The following is a 14,343-nucleotide window of genomic DNA, read 5'->3' on the forward strand; positions in this document are numbered from 1 at the left end:
GCACCCACTTCCACTCTAAAGGTACCTTAGTTTGCATAGTAATGATGTGGTCGCTCTAGCCTACGGGGCACCTGCTTTGAACTCCCCCGTGTTTGTGCAGACTGAGAGGCAAATGGGAAAGTTGCACTTACCACATCTTCTCTCATCCAGTCTCCCCCCCCGACTCCCCAAGTCCTTTCCCTCCTTCCTCGCACCAGCCACACTCACGCCCGCTACCCCTCCACCTGGTACGTACCACCGGCTCGCAGAGCTTCCCGCCGAGCCTGGGCCAGGTGTCTTCGCGCTCCGGCTCGCCCAGCCTCCCTGTGGCCGAGAACAGTGACGCGGGCTCCAGCTCGCTGCCGCCTCTACAGTCCACGGGGATGCGGCCGCGTCTGAGCTGCCGAGCTGGGGCGCAGCCAGGAGGTGGCAGCGACTCGGGGGCGGAGGGTGCGGCCGCCGGGACCCGCCCCCAGAGCAGAGCGCGCACTCCCTCACCCCCCCTCACCCTTTTCTGTGTCCACTTGCGGTGCAGCCCCGGGCGACTTGGGGCTCGAGGGCTAGCGCAACGGAGGCTCTTCCTTGTTGGCTCTCCTGCGTGCACGTTAACAGACAATTAATCGTCGGGGATCGTCACAGCACCGATGTCCTCCCCGCCTGCCACTCTCAGTTCCCTGGGTGACTGTTCAGGTTCTAAGAATTCGCTTGATGTAAGTGCAGGAATTTCGCTTCTCTCTCTCTTCCCGGACGCTACAACTTGTCGGTTGACCCATCTGTGCGCGCCCGGAGGGTTTGTGCTCCAAGTGTCATAAGGTTGCCTTTTGATCTAATCGCGGCTGTTTGGAGAAGGTAGGAATGTGCATAGTTTTCTTATCTGCACCTGGAATTTGGGTCTTCGTGTTTATTAGCAGATTATTTTAACAGATTGGGAAGCAACATGCAATAGCCGACCACTTTTGGACAAAGTAAAACAGAAAACAATGCATATCCAGTTTCATCTAAAGGTTCTCACTAAGGAAAATGAGGTCTGTATTATTAGGGTTTCATTGTGTCCTTTAAAAGCCATATTAAATGGATGACAATACTGCTGAAAAAAATTAAGGTACAGTTCTCTGCTTCCTGAGAAGGTAGTTTGTCCTCACTGAAGTCCTGAGATCACCTCTGTTTTCCTGAAAGTCATTTTTAGTGCTCAAATCTTAATACTTTTTAGTTTTTAGGAAGGTACTGTGCTCTGGTTTCCTACCCAGGCCTATGATACCTGCCACTTCACTACTGACTACTTCTAAATTCCCTTTCTAGGCAAAGGCTATATGAGATATGAAAATATAATCGGGGAAATAATTCATTTAAAGTATCTACTAATGGTGCTACAATCAGGCCCTTTAAATTATGTATTTCTACCTCCACAATGTAGTAATAATCATTGCTTGCCATTTTCACTTAATAAGCTGAGGCCCAGCAAGGTGAGATAAGGTTTGAATGAAGTGAAATAGCTAACAAGACTGCAAATCAGTTTTTGAACTTAGATCTTTCTGCCTTTAAGGTTGATCAACTTTTGGGGCACCTGGGTGGCTCAGTCAGTTAAGTGTCCAACTCTTGATTTCAACCCATGTCATGATCTCAGGATTGTGAGATTGAGACCCAGGTGGAGCCTGGGCTTTGGGCTCCACAATGGGCGTGGAGCCTGCTTAAGATTCTCTTGCTCTCCCTACCCCCCTTAAAAAAAAAAAAAAAAGGTTGCTTGACTTTTTTTTAAACCTACACTCTTGTTAATAAAGCTTGTGATTTTGCTAGAAGCCAACCTGTACATTTTATTTTCTAAAAACATAGTTACTTGTGTGGTCATACAAATATTAATTAAAGAGATTCAGAGTTATTTATATTTTTAATGTAACTTCAAAACTTACTATTTGACATTATCAAATATATTTGTATATCAAATATATTATAAATATTATTACTAAGGGAAATTATTCTAAGTTTTAATTATTTTGGATAACCTATAATAGAGAATGATACTAAAATGTTTAGATATGTGAGTTACACTACCATGATTGGATTTTTATGATTCTGCATCTGTATTCCTTATACTCATAAAATTTGTTTTGTAAAACCTGTATTTTCAGTTAAATTTGATAAAGTGATTAGTCCTCATTGATATACTTTTAAATTATATATTTGAAATAATTAGAACAACTTGAATGTATGTTCCATGAACACTGTATCTTTAGTAGCTCGAATAATACCTGTACAAAACAAGTGCTTAAAAGCAGTTTTTAAATGAAAAAATGTAATCTCATTTCCTTCAATTAAGACAAAATAATGACTTAAGAAAATGCTATTTATAGAATGCTTTGGTCTACTTATAGTGGATTGAAGATTTTTGGTAGTCTCTCACTTCTATCAGGTAAGTAAGGGAGATGATGCAATCGTAAACAGCCTAAAGGTTTGTCGTAGCTATTGCTAGGAATGGTGGAGAGAAGCTGACCATAAGCCCAAAGAAATACTTTTGAGTCGAGAAATTGGTGGAAGTAGTAGCACATCATTATGTGAATTTGAATAAAATATATGACTCTAAATGCAGAAAGGTTAATCAACTTTGGGGTTTTACCAAGTGATCTGATGAAAAAACAAGGAGAAAACTTGACTGCCATTACTAAGAGAGTAGTTGAAGGACAGAGCTATGAGATTAATGTAATATGACATAGGAGAATAGGTGAAGACATAAATAAGGAGAGAAAAAGAAGTCAAGGAACTACAGATATAAATCAAATGAAGGAGAGAGAAAAATAAATTGTAGTCAAGGTGGGATAGTTTTCTTGAAAGTTCTAGTAGTAGTGATGACATGGTTTATGGAAGAAAAGTGGGTGAGGTTAGCTGACATAGAATGAAGATCAAGAAATTGGAGACTAAGGTACTGAAAAGGCCATCCACGTGGACACGGCAGCCACCCACAGTGATAAGAAGCCATGAGATAGAGAAGGAGTGAGTCAGATACCAAAGATTCCCATGAATGTGGTGGAATGATCTGGAACTGAGTGGATGACAGTGCAGAGTTGGGGCAGGAGGTACACATACAGGGAGCAAGAAGCTAAACAGATCAAGGGCTGGTATAAGAGGTGGAACACTGTTCAAAAGCAATACTAGGGAGCTACAAGGATGCCAATGCTGCCTCCCATTGGGGTCCTGGAGAGTTAAAATAATGAGTATTTTATACTGAGGGAAGATCTATGGGAAACTATTCTCAGAAAAAAAGCTGATTTTTCACATGAAGCAAGAAAATGGATAAAGCATAGTGTGAATAAGTTATGAAGGTAGTGGGATTTATCAGTATTGAACAAAGACTCTGCCAAGCCAGAGTGGATAAATTTAGGAGGCAGAGCTGGCCCCATGGGTATACAACCTGTGCAGTAGCACAGGGCTCTACTTTTAAGAAGGCCCCATGCTTGGCTCTTCTGTTCTTGTCTTGAAATTCTTAATTTTAAAATGAGCCCACATTTCCATTTTCAATGGTTCCCTCAAATTATGTAGCCAGTCCTGTTTGTAGGAAGTAGAGAAGTGGAAGCGTGGTGAAGCAAGAAGCAGTGCAATCCCACTGAAGATTAAAGTATAGAAGAGACTAAATCAAGAGATTGTATTTTGAGGGGAAACCAAGAATGGTGGAGGAAGAGGTGGGGCTTCAAGGTTTCATATGACTTCAGGTTTTGCTGTCTTCAGGGCCAGGCTAGCTGAGACTTGGGCAGGAAAGGCACACAGCAGTCCCTAACAGCCTGCTTTATGTTGCCATCGGCTAGTGTGCTCATTTCCTAGGGCTGCTATAACACACCTCCACAAACTTGGTGACGAACCAGCAGAATTTTATTTTCTGACGGTCTGGAAGCCAAAGTTCAAAATCAAGGTGTTGGCAGGACAATGCTCCCTCTGAAGGCTCTAGGGGAGAATCCTTTTTTGCCTCCTTAGCTTTTGGTGGCTATAGGTCATCATTGGTGCTCCTTGGCATGTAGCTGCATAACTCCAATCTCTGCCTCCACCTTCACATATTCTCTGTGTTTCTTCTCTGCTGTCTGTATTTTTCTAAGATAGTCATCTGATTTAGGGTCCACCTGGTTAAACCTGGATGATCACGTCTGGAGCTCCTGATCTTAATTACATCTTCAAAGACCCCTTGTCCAAATAAGGTTACATTCACAAGTACTGGGATTAGGACTTAAACATATCTTTTCGGAGACTGGCATCCAGTCCACACAGTGAGGTTGGCTGAGGCCACAGGAATAGCCAGTCTGAATGACACTGGGAGCTGATAGTTTTTCAGGTCTATTTGGAAAACCAAGATATCTATAATAATGTGAAGTTTATCAATGTTTCTAAAGCTTTCCAACCATGAAATTTAATACATATGAACCAGAAGATTAAAACTGTCTAGAGAGACTTTACATCCCTAGGAGTGGCTATCTATCCTTCGGAACAAAATGCACTGAGGAGAGAAGTCATGTACTTGGTTCAGTATCCTGACTGGTTATAGAGAATTGAGCAAATGGTACCTTCCACTCCTCCTCTTCAGCCGTCTTCCATTCTGGAGGACATATGTGGTCCCCTGGTACTAAGGAGAGCCTACAGGATGACTGCATTTCATCCCTCCCTGAAAAAATAAGATTTAGAAGGACTGGAAGAGTGATCTTGTGAATCTGTAGCAGAGGCTGAGCTAGCGTCCCAAACCATGACTTATAAAGAACAACCTTAAAAATTCCTAGGGGAGGAAGAAAGAAATGTTGAAACTGATTCTAACTGTGCTACCCCATCCTCCTCCTCCAGCTGACAGGCACTCTGAGAAATGGTTGAGTAGCTATCAAAATCAAATGGACTCCCCTTAAAAGGAGTCACACTCTTCTGCTTAAAATAGAACAGGAGCCATAAATCCCATCAAAGGTCCCACCCATTATATTCTGGGTGAAAACAGTGAGAGGATCCCAAGTTGTGGCAGGAGGGCATCAACATAACTGGGCCGAGATTCGCAGCAGGTTAGAGGAGCATCCATCTTTGGTTGACCTTGAAGGAAGTTGCCCTGAGACAGAGCTTGGATGACATAGTGGCCTTGTTAGAAGGGAGTGGAGCCTGAACTGCCCAGTGGTGACTCTGCTCCTATTGTGTGGAAGAAATGGTATCACAGACCCACATACATCAAGGGCTGGTAATCCATCCATCTGAGGCTATAGAGTAAGGCAGAGGGAAGAGGAAGAGAGTGCTTTCATTATAGTATTTAGAGTAGAAATTTCCTAACAAAGTATTCCCAATGATCATTATAGTCATATGTTTCTCTTGCTCCTAGTCAAAGGAGCATCATTTCACAATGTAGTGGGGTATATGAAAACAACAAACACTGAAAACAAGAAATCTTGGATTCTGATCCAAAGTGGCAATGCCACTAATAGTTGTGTACTCTCACTAACATAAGTTTTCTCTGAAGGGACATGGAAGGTATATGATCAAATGATTGTCCTGCTCTAAAATTCTATAAAAGTCTGAATTGGCTTTCTTATTCATTCCAAACTCCTCCACTCAACATTTAGAACACCGTATGGACCCATCTCCATCTCACTTCAATTCTTAACATTTCCCAACACAAATCCTTTTTCCAGATAAGCTAGTCAACTTACCAGTCCCTGTGACTGACTTTTGTGTTCCAGGATTTATAATTGGTGCAGGGAATATGCTTATTTTCACCACCTTCTACTCTTAGGCAATGTCATTTAATTTCTTTAGACTCCTGTTCACAAATAATCTACTTATGGAGACCTACTGATGAATTTTTTCCATCTCTGATCATTTGTTCAAACATATGCTATGTGTTGGGGAGTATAGCAATTTTAAATGAAAAGAAAAATAGTATTTTTCTTAAGTTTTTGGCACCTCCTTAAAACACTTTCATATGTATTAAGTCTTCTAATTATACTGCAAGTTTCTTAGCAGGAAGTTCTTATATTCTGTAATAGTATTTTCCAACTTCATCCAGTAAACAAGACAATGTTTTAGGACTAATAAAAATAAAATTGCTAACCATGGAGCCATCCACTGGTACAGCGTCAACAAAGTTCTTGGCCCAGAGTTGGCATTCCATAAATATTTTTATGTAAATATATAAGTAAATCAATCAACACCTTTCTACTCAACCATGATTTTATACACACACACAAGCGCACATTAAAAACACCAACCATTCTTCCTCTTTTCAATATGATGACATTTCCCCAGTATGTGGTAGTTTATTTGGCCAAATTAGCTTTATTTTTAACAACATATTTTAGAAATAGTTAAAACATTTTAATAGACTTTTAGTTGAATTGCTTCTGTGTACATTCATAAAATCAGAGATGAGAGCTTTAAGAATAGATGATCATAATTTTAAAAAATTAATTAATAACTTCTAACACAGGGGATCTCAGCATCTCTAGAATTTTCTTTGTCTCTGTCTCTCTCTCTCTTTTTTTTAAGTAAGCGCTACACCCAATGTGGGACTTGAACTCATGACTCTGAGATAGACAGTCACGCGTTGTACCAACTGAGCCAGCCAGGCCCTCTAGAATTTTCTCTTATTACACATTTTATCAGAAGTCCAATAACATTTGCATGATACTTATTATATTATTCATAGTAAATATTATTTATTATGGCCCTGAATTACTCAATAACTGTAGATAACTATATTCAATCTAAGTTATCTTATAAAATGATTTGGGTCTTTTTTGATTTGGGGCAAACTGTAACATAACTTAAATGTCACTGATGGAAGTTAGGATGGGTGGGGCCTCCTAAAAAGGGAGGCCTCTGAGATGTTCCTGGGGCATTGGACTTGAATGCTACCCTCTTAAAAATTTCCTTGGAAACAATTTAAACAACTCAATTGCAGCCCTCTTTTTTTTTTTTTTTAATTTTCCTTACACAATACAGGAGTTAGAAAAGCTGTAAAAATTAACATTAGCCCATAAATCTCAGGCAAATGCGATATTGTGATTTATAAGAAATAATATATTTTGGTCATTCAGATGAATGGTGACCAAAATATATTTCTCATTTGTATTTGGTTTCCTTCCATGGTTTCTGGCTCACAGTTCCTAAAACCTTTGGAACTTCCTGTGCTGTGTGATAAAGGTATCTTTTGTTATGTTAATGAATCACTTTTGGAAAGCTCTTTAGGTGACCTAAGGACAGGGAGCTGATTTCTAGAAGAACCAACCATGCAATTAGAGGTTTGGAACATTCAGTCCCAGCCCCAGACTTCTGGGGATGGGAGAGGAGCTGGAGGTTGAATCAGCCAATGCCAATGACTTAGTCAATCATGACTGCAATGAAGCCTCCATAAAACCCCGTAAGTACAGGGTTGGGAGAACTCCCAGGTGGGTGAACACATGGAGACACCTGGAGAGGTCATAGATGCTCCTCACCCTTTCCCCATACTTCATCCTATGTATCTCTTCATCTGGCTGTTGACTCATATCCTTTTTCATATCCTTAATAAACTGGTAAATATGTTTCCCTGAGTTCTGTGAGTCACTCTGGCAAATTAAAAGAACCTAAGGAGGAGGTCACTGGAACCTCCAATCCATAGCTGGTAGGTCAGAAGTATAGGTAACAGCCTGGGGTTTGCAACCGGGGTCTGAAGTTGAAGAAGGATAGTTGGAAGAAAGCCAGGCAGGACAAGGGGGGCACCCCACCCTAAGAGGAAACCACCCTTAAAAGGATTTTACATCACCCTGGAAGGAGCCTTCCACCCCTTCCCACATGATAGATGATAAAAACCTGATGGGATGGGAGGGTTAATCAGATTAAAACAGTCCACCAACTAGCCCATAAAAATTCCCAGACTTAGAAACTCCAGTGGCAAACCTCTTGGGTCCCCTCCCTTTTTGGGACCTTTGTACTCTATCATTCAATATACTTTACTATCGCTCAATATAAAACCTTGCTTTGCTGTCCACCACTCTGTCTGGTCTACCTCTTCATTCTTCAGAGTGGCATGACCAAGAACTGTGGGCACCCAAGGAGAAGGAAATCTTGTAACAAATTGGGGGTGGAGAATAATCTTGTAGGACAGAGCCCTTATCCCGTGGAATCTGATGCTACCTTCAGGTAGACAGTGTCAGAATTGTGTTGAATTCATGGACACCTTACTGGTGTCTGAGAATTGCTTGGTGTTGTGGTGGGAGACCCCCTCACCACATTGGAATTGGGTCCAGGAACCCAAAAGAGTTATTGTCAGCAGAGCAAATAACAACAGAAAATTGTATGCCTTAATTTAAAGTATCTTAACAGTTGAAATATAATCTTTAGCAGTAACGTTTGTCTGGGTTTCTTGGATTAGATGCATCTTATCCATGATTCTCCTTATTAGTTGTAGCCCTAGACAAAAATTTAAGTAAGTAAAGCTTGTCCCCTTTCTACATCTTTTTCATCTTCTCCTTCCCAACTATTTAAGTTCTCCTATGAGCCATGAGTGGGTTTATAAACATACTGGCCCCCTCAGTAGCTTTTTGTGCAACACTCTTTGAGGTCAGCAGTGAAGGAGTAGAGCAGAGTAATTGACATTGCAGAAGAGAACTTTAGAGAAATAGTAATATCTGAGAACAAATACTTGATTTCCAAAGGTTAGAGTTTAAGCACCGCTCTGATACCTATGAGGGGACATCTTCCTTTACAAATGAGAACTTAGCATTACTAATTAATAGATATGCATAAGATAAATCTTTTCTCCAACCTTGTATTGATTTAAAAAAAAAAGAGGGGTGGGGGGGAAAGGTTTGGAAGGAATAAGGAGTGACTACAATCAATCCCCTTGAGGACTTATCAGATAAGGCCCATACTTTCCTGATTCTAAGCTATTTAATGAAGATTCCTTTTCTTAAGTAATAAGGAAAATTTTGATATAGAATTCTATATTGGTCGATATGTTCTTTTTCCCAATACTTTTTAAAAGTTGTTATACTTTGTCCTACATACAAAATATGTTTTTATTCTGTTTTTAAGATTTTCTCTTTGCCAGTGGTTTTAAGAAATTTTATTATGAGGTCTTTGGTGTAGGTTTCTCCATGTTTCATGCACTTGAGGTCCATTGCATGTCTTGGGTTGGAAACGTTTCAATAATTTCTTCAAATAATCTTTCTGCCTGCGCCCCCTACCCCCTGCACCTTGAGGATTATAAATAACACATATGCTTAAGCTAGTTAAAGTTTTGCCACAGACCACAGTTACTCTGTTCATTTGTTTTTGGTCTTTTTCCTCTCTGTGTTTTATTTTGAATAGTCCTTTTGCTATCTTCAAGTTCACTGATTTGTTTTATTCTGTAGGTTTACTCTACTGTGAATTTTATACAAGTGTCCATTTCATCTCAGATATTGTATTTTACATCTCTAGAAGTTTGATCTGGGTCTTTTACATATCTTCCGTGCCTCTACTTACTGTGCTCCATCTCTCCTCTACATGGGATGTAGCTGCAATAACTTCTATAATGTCATCACCTACTAATTCCATAGTCTGTGTCAATTTTGGATTGTTTCTATTGATGGCTTTTTCTCTTCATTTTAGGTCATATTTCCCTGCTTCTTTACATGTGTGGTAATTTCTTATTAGATGCCAGACATTGTGATTTTTGTCTTGTCAGGTGGGTGATGGATAGTTCTGCATTCCTATTAGAATTCTTGAATTTTGTTCTTGGCCATAGTTAAGTTACTTGGGAGGAGTTTATCCTTTTGAGGCTCTCCATTAAATTTTATGAGGTAGGATTAGAGAGATTTCTTTAGTTTAAGGCTAATTTTGCTCCACTACTGAGGTAATAACTTTTTTGAGTACTCCATCTAATATGTTTTGAATTATGACTAAAATTCTGTGTAAGAACATGAACTACTCTCAGCTCTGTTTGAACTTTGGTGATTGGTCTTTATGTTTCTTCATGTGGTTCTTGTTTCCTTACATGCATAAACTGATTTGTACTCAACTGAAGACTTGGGGGTATCTTCTGGAGATTTCAAGAGTTATTGGTCTGTGAAGTTCTCTCTGTGCAGGGACTCTGCCCTGCAACCTCTAACAATGCCTTTCGCCCCAGATGACCAGTTTCATCTCTTCAACTCTGAGATAAGACCAGATTTAGCCTGGGTTCCCCCTCCCTGAACTATTACCAGGAAATCCTCTTCAAACACTGAGCTGAGGCAATCATAGCGCTTACCTCATTTGTTTCCTCTTTCTCAGGAATCACTATCCTGTGCTGTCTGATGTTCAATATCTGCAAACATTGTTTTATCTGCTTTTATAATTGTTTCAGACAGAAGGGTAAATCTGGCCTCTATTACCCCATCTTCACTAGAAGCAGAAGTCCATATAGTAATTTGTTTTTGCTTTTTAGTTTTAGTGTTTTCTTTGTTTTTTCATATAAATCCTTTCCATAAAACATTTAGTAATAGTTCACTGCACAAAATGGACTTTTTATAAATGTTTTAGAGTGAATGAAATAAATATTAAAGAGAAAGGAGAAATTCTATTCACTTACGTGTTGCTCAGAGAAAAATTTATCTGGAGAATTCAGTGAGGGACATGATTCCAAGAGGACAGTTCTGTTCTCAGCTCTATTTGTAACAACTTCTCTGGCCTTAACTTTTTATGCCTACATTTTCATATAAAATGGTAATGGATGTTGACACTCCTCTCTAAAATTAAAAAGGTTTTTCTACATTATATTGAAACAAAGACGGTCTTAACTAGGATTATATTGAAATTCTATCTATATTGCCTCTGAAGTACTTTAACAATTGCGAATGTTATCTGTTTATAAGTTATTCATTATCAACAAGGGAGCTGACTCCAAGTCATGCTCTGGAAATCATCTGATAAAGTCACCATTAATAGCAACATTGATGATATATCTTAAGGAGGGGGAAAAATAAAAATTATTTCTCATTTCAACAGTGATAATATTCTCAGCTTTCACATTAACTGAATGACTTAATGGGTCTTTATTAATAAATGTCCCCATTTTTCCACAAAACATCTCTATGATGGTTATATAAAAGCAGCTTATGCAAATTTCTGCTGTATTTCAAAAGTAAAAGCATTAAACTTGCCGCATCCAGCTCTTTTCCCATCATTCCTCCTGGTTCATATCAAGCCATATCAGGCATTCAAAATAAAGAAAATTAAATAGCACAAATACATGGAAGTATTCTGTATCTACCCCGAAACCCATGTGTGCAGATCTATAGACACATTTGACCTAATGTGTTAGAAGATTTAATTTCATTCCAATAAACAGTAAAGGGACAATTTATGGCTGAATATGTTAGTTTGGCAGCACACACCTTTACCATCAATGATATTTTTAGTCTGAAAGTTCATGACGGAAAGTGACCTCCAAACATTCTTAGATTTCAAATCAAAAATATTAACCTTACCTGACCCTAAATATCAGAGTTATGTAAGTCATTGTTATGCAAGATCCCCAGACCAGTAGAATTCATATCAGCAAGGAGCTTGTTAGAAACATAGGATCTCAGACATCACCCCAGACCTAATGAGTCACAATATGCATTTAATAAGACCCCCAACTGATTTGTACTCACATTAAATTTGAGAAGCACTGGTGTACATCACTTTGCATCCCTAACTCAGTGGCTAAACTCAGGGTTTTACTCTAGATAAACTATATTTTTCTTACTCTAAGAAAGGCCATGCCTCTCACCATTGTACAATAATCCTGGTGTTGAATTCAAATTCTGTAATGACAAATGCAACTTACAGGCAAAGGTTCAGGTGCATGAGTGAGGTGTTGCAGAAAATCATTCAAGAAAGCAAGGATCTTTCTTTCCTGAAAATATGTCCCAGATCTCTTGATTCTGAACTATAAGACACTGCATATAACTATAAAATATTAAAAATGCAAATCCTTCATGATTCTTTTAATGATTAGAATTTTCCAGAATTTACTCAAGCCCCTAATTTAAAATAAAAACCAATTTTCATTGTTCTTATAGAAAGGTTGGATATAGTTGTTCAAAAACCCAATCATAATAATAGAAATTTAGATCAAGAAAGTATACTAGAGGTTATTTAGTTCTCCTATTTTAGACCACCTCCTGTTATTTAAAGGTAAGTAATCTTCAATAAAAAATTGCAGAACTTGTTAATTATCCTCTATATAACTGACCCTGCCAACTTCCAAAAAGAACTTATTATTATAAAATACCACTATGGGGCACCTGGGTGGCTCAGTAGGTTAGGGCTCCCACTCTGGGTTTCCTCTTAGGTAGTGATCTCAGTGTCCTGGTATCAAGCTCCATGCTCAAAAAGGAGTCTCTTGAAGACTCTCTCCCCTTGCCCCTCTTCCTCCTCCCCCATATGCATGTACTCTCTATCTCAAATAAATAAATCAATCTTTTAAAAAATAAAGGAAAATACCACTATATGAAATAAAACTGTTAAACTAGATTTATTTTTAAAACTGTATAAAGGAATGAAATAAATATATCAACCACCTGGCCTGTGTTTACTGAGATTAAACATTAAATTTGGCTCTCCACTTCCTGGAAATTAAGTCAAAAAAGGGACGCAAAACAGAATATATAACCAGTTAGCATTTGCAATCCCATGTATAGAATCTCAGTTGAGGATATTAATAACCACATAGTTCATTTTGCTTTTTAAAACCTTCTATACAGATGATCAATTTTTTGAACCAGACTTTTATCTGAAGAGTTATATTTCTACAGTAAATGAAAGATGGCTATATTTGGTTCCATGTCATTCTAACTGTTCAAATACTATCTTGAATAAGTTCAGATCTATGAGAAGTTATTTTACAAAGGATAGTAAATGGATATTTTTCATTTCTAGTAAAGGAAGCAGTAGAAATCAGTCTATTGAAGAAGAAAAAGGGCAAAGCAAAGCATTAATTTCCAGTAGTCATTCAGTTATTCAGAGGAAAAGCATATAGTCATTAAAAGTTTTTCTACCCTGGCAATGTGTGTGTACGTGGCAGGGTGGCGGGTGGTGGTGTGGGTGTGTACGTGGCAGGGTGGTGGGTGGTTGTGGTATGTGTGTGTACGTGGCAGGGTGGTGGTGGAGGGTGGTGTGTGTGTGTGTTGAGAAACAGAAATTAGATGAAATACCTTCCTAACTATAGAATTATTTAACAAGGAAAAAGTGGAGCATGTGGATTTCCCACCCACTTTAGTTATCTCTAAAGTTAGGGATAACTTAGATAAACCATAACCTGCTCATATAGCTGAGATCTACATGTTTGTTTTGTTTTTTGCTTGTTGTGTTTTTGTTTTTTTTCTTAAAGTAAAGCTTGTGCTAGATATGCCCATGAAGGGAAGAATCAATTCTAAAAGAACCATGCAGCTGGGGAGTAGTTTAGCATTGGCAGACCATCTCCATGCTTTTATCTACTTCCATCTACTCCCCCAATCCTTGTCAATTGAAGTCAGTTATCATCTGTGTGCAGAGGACAGCCCTGTAGGCAGAACACTGAGCAGCTTCATCTCCCCACTATCACTTTTATCTCCAGCCTCTCCCTGGCCATGTTCTGACCTACTGTCCCTTCCCCTTTGGCCACACTAAACCAAGAAAAATGGCTGATTGTTCCGTCCTTACGAAAACCCTGAAAAGCTTGCCACAGGGTTTAAACTATCATATCTGTAAGATGTGTGTCTATATTCATCAAATTAACTAAAAAGCTAAATAATCTATACTTTTTTGTAGAACACTGATAAAAAGCTATCATTTTTAAAAAAATTAAAAAAAAAAAAAAAAAGCTATCATTTTACTGTCTGCCTACATTTATAAACTTCTACTGGAAGGAGAAAAAAGTAATTCCTCTCCAGCTTACTGAATACTCCTAAGCTAAGTGCTTTTCTTTCATTACATCATTTATTACCTCCTTAAAACAACATGTGAGGTATACAGTATCATTGCCTTTAACAAAAGAGTAAACTGAGGCATAGATAGATTAAGTAACTTACACAAGATATTACAACCTGTAAGTAGCAGAATCAAGTTTCAAAACTTAGGTATGTCTAAACATTAGGCCCGTGATCTTCACCTCCTTACTACCTAATTTTCCATCAACAAACCTCACAGAGTTTTGTTGTGAATCATCTTTGATATAAAATAGCTATTCATGAAGTTCTTCTACCTAAATAATGCTTTAAGATGACATATTTCTAGCAGCTGGGTCATATCTCAGAAAGATAAATATTTTAATGGATACCATTCTTCCTTAGCAATAATTTAGCATTTTTATATAATTCACTGTTTCTTCTCTAAATATATGTTTAAATATCCCCCTTTTTCTTCTCCTTATCCTGATTTTTACTCATTTCTTCT

The 14,343-nt window shown here is 38.5% G+C and overlaps 1 protein-coding gene across 6 annotated transcripts in view; it reads right to left on the reverse strand.

The window, feature by feature from the left end:
• PKIB (cAMP-dependent protein kinase inhibitor beta) overlaps positions 1-14,343 on the reverse strand; it is a 139,799-nt gene that overhangs the window by 98,880 nt on the left and 26,576 nt on the right. Inside the window, exon 1 of one of the 6 annotated variants that reach the window (XM_032407968.1) lies at positions 236-346. The exons of 4 other annotated variants lie outside the window; for them this stretch is intronic. The gene's annotated coding sequence lies outside the window, so the exon portion shown is untranslated. Of the gene's footprint in view, positions 1-235; positions 484-14,343 lie in introns of those variants that run through there. One more of the 6 variants, XM_032407971.1, reaches the window with a different exon arrangement.

The sequence above is a fragment of the Phoca vitulina genome, unplaced genomic scaffold (genome assembly GCF_004348235.1).
Source record: "Phoca vitulina isolate PV1807 unplaced genomic scaffold, GSC_HSeal_1.0 scaffold9, whole genome shotgun sequence".
Taxonomy (NCBI): domain Eukaryota; kingdom Metazoa; phylum Chordata; class Mammalia; order Carnivora; family Phocidae; genus Phoca; species Phoca vitulina.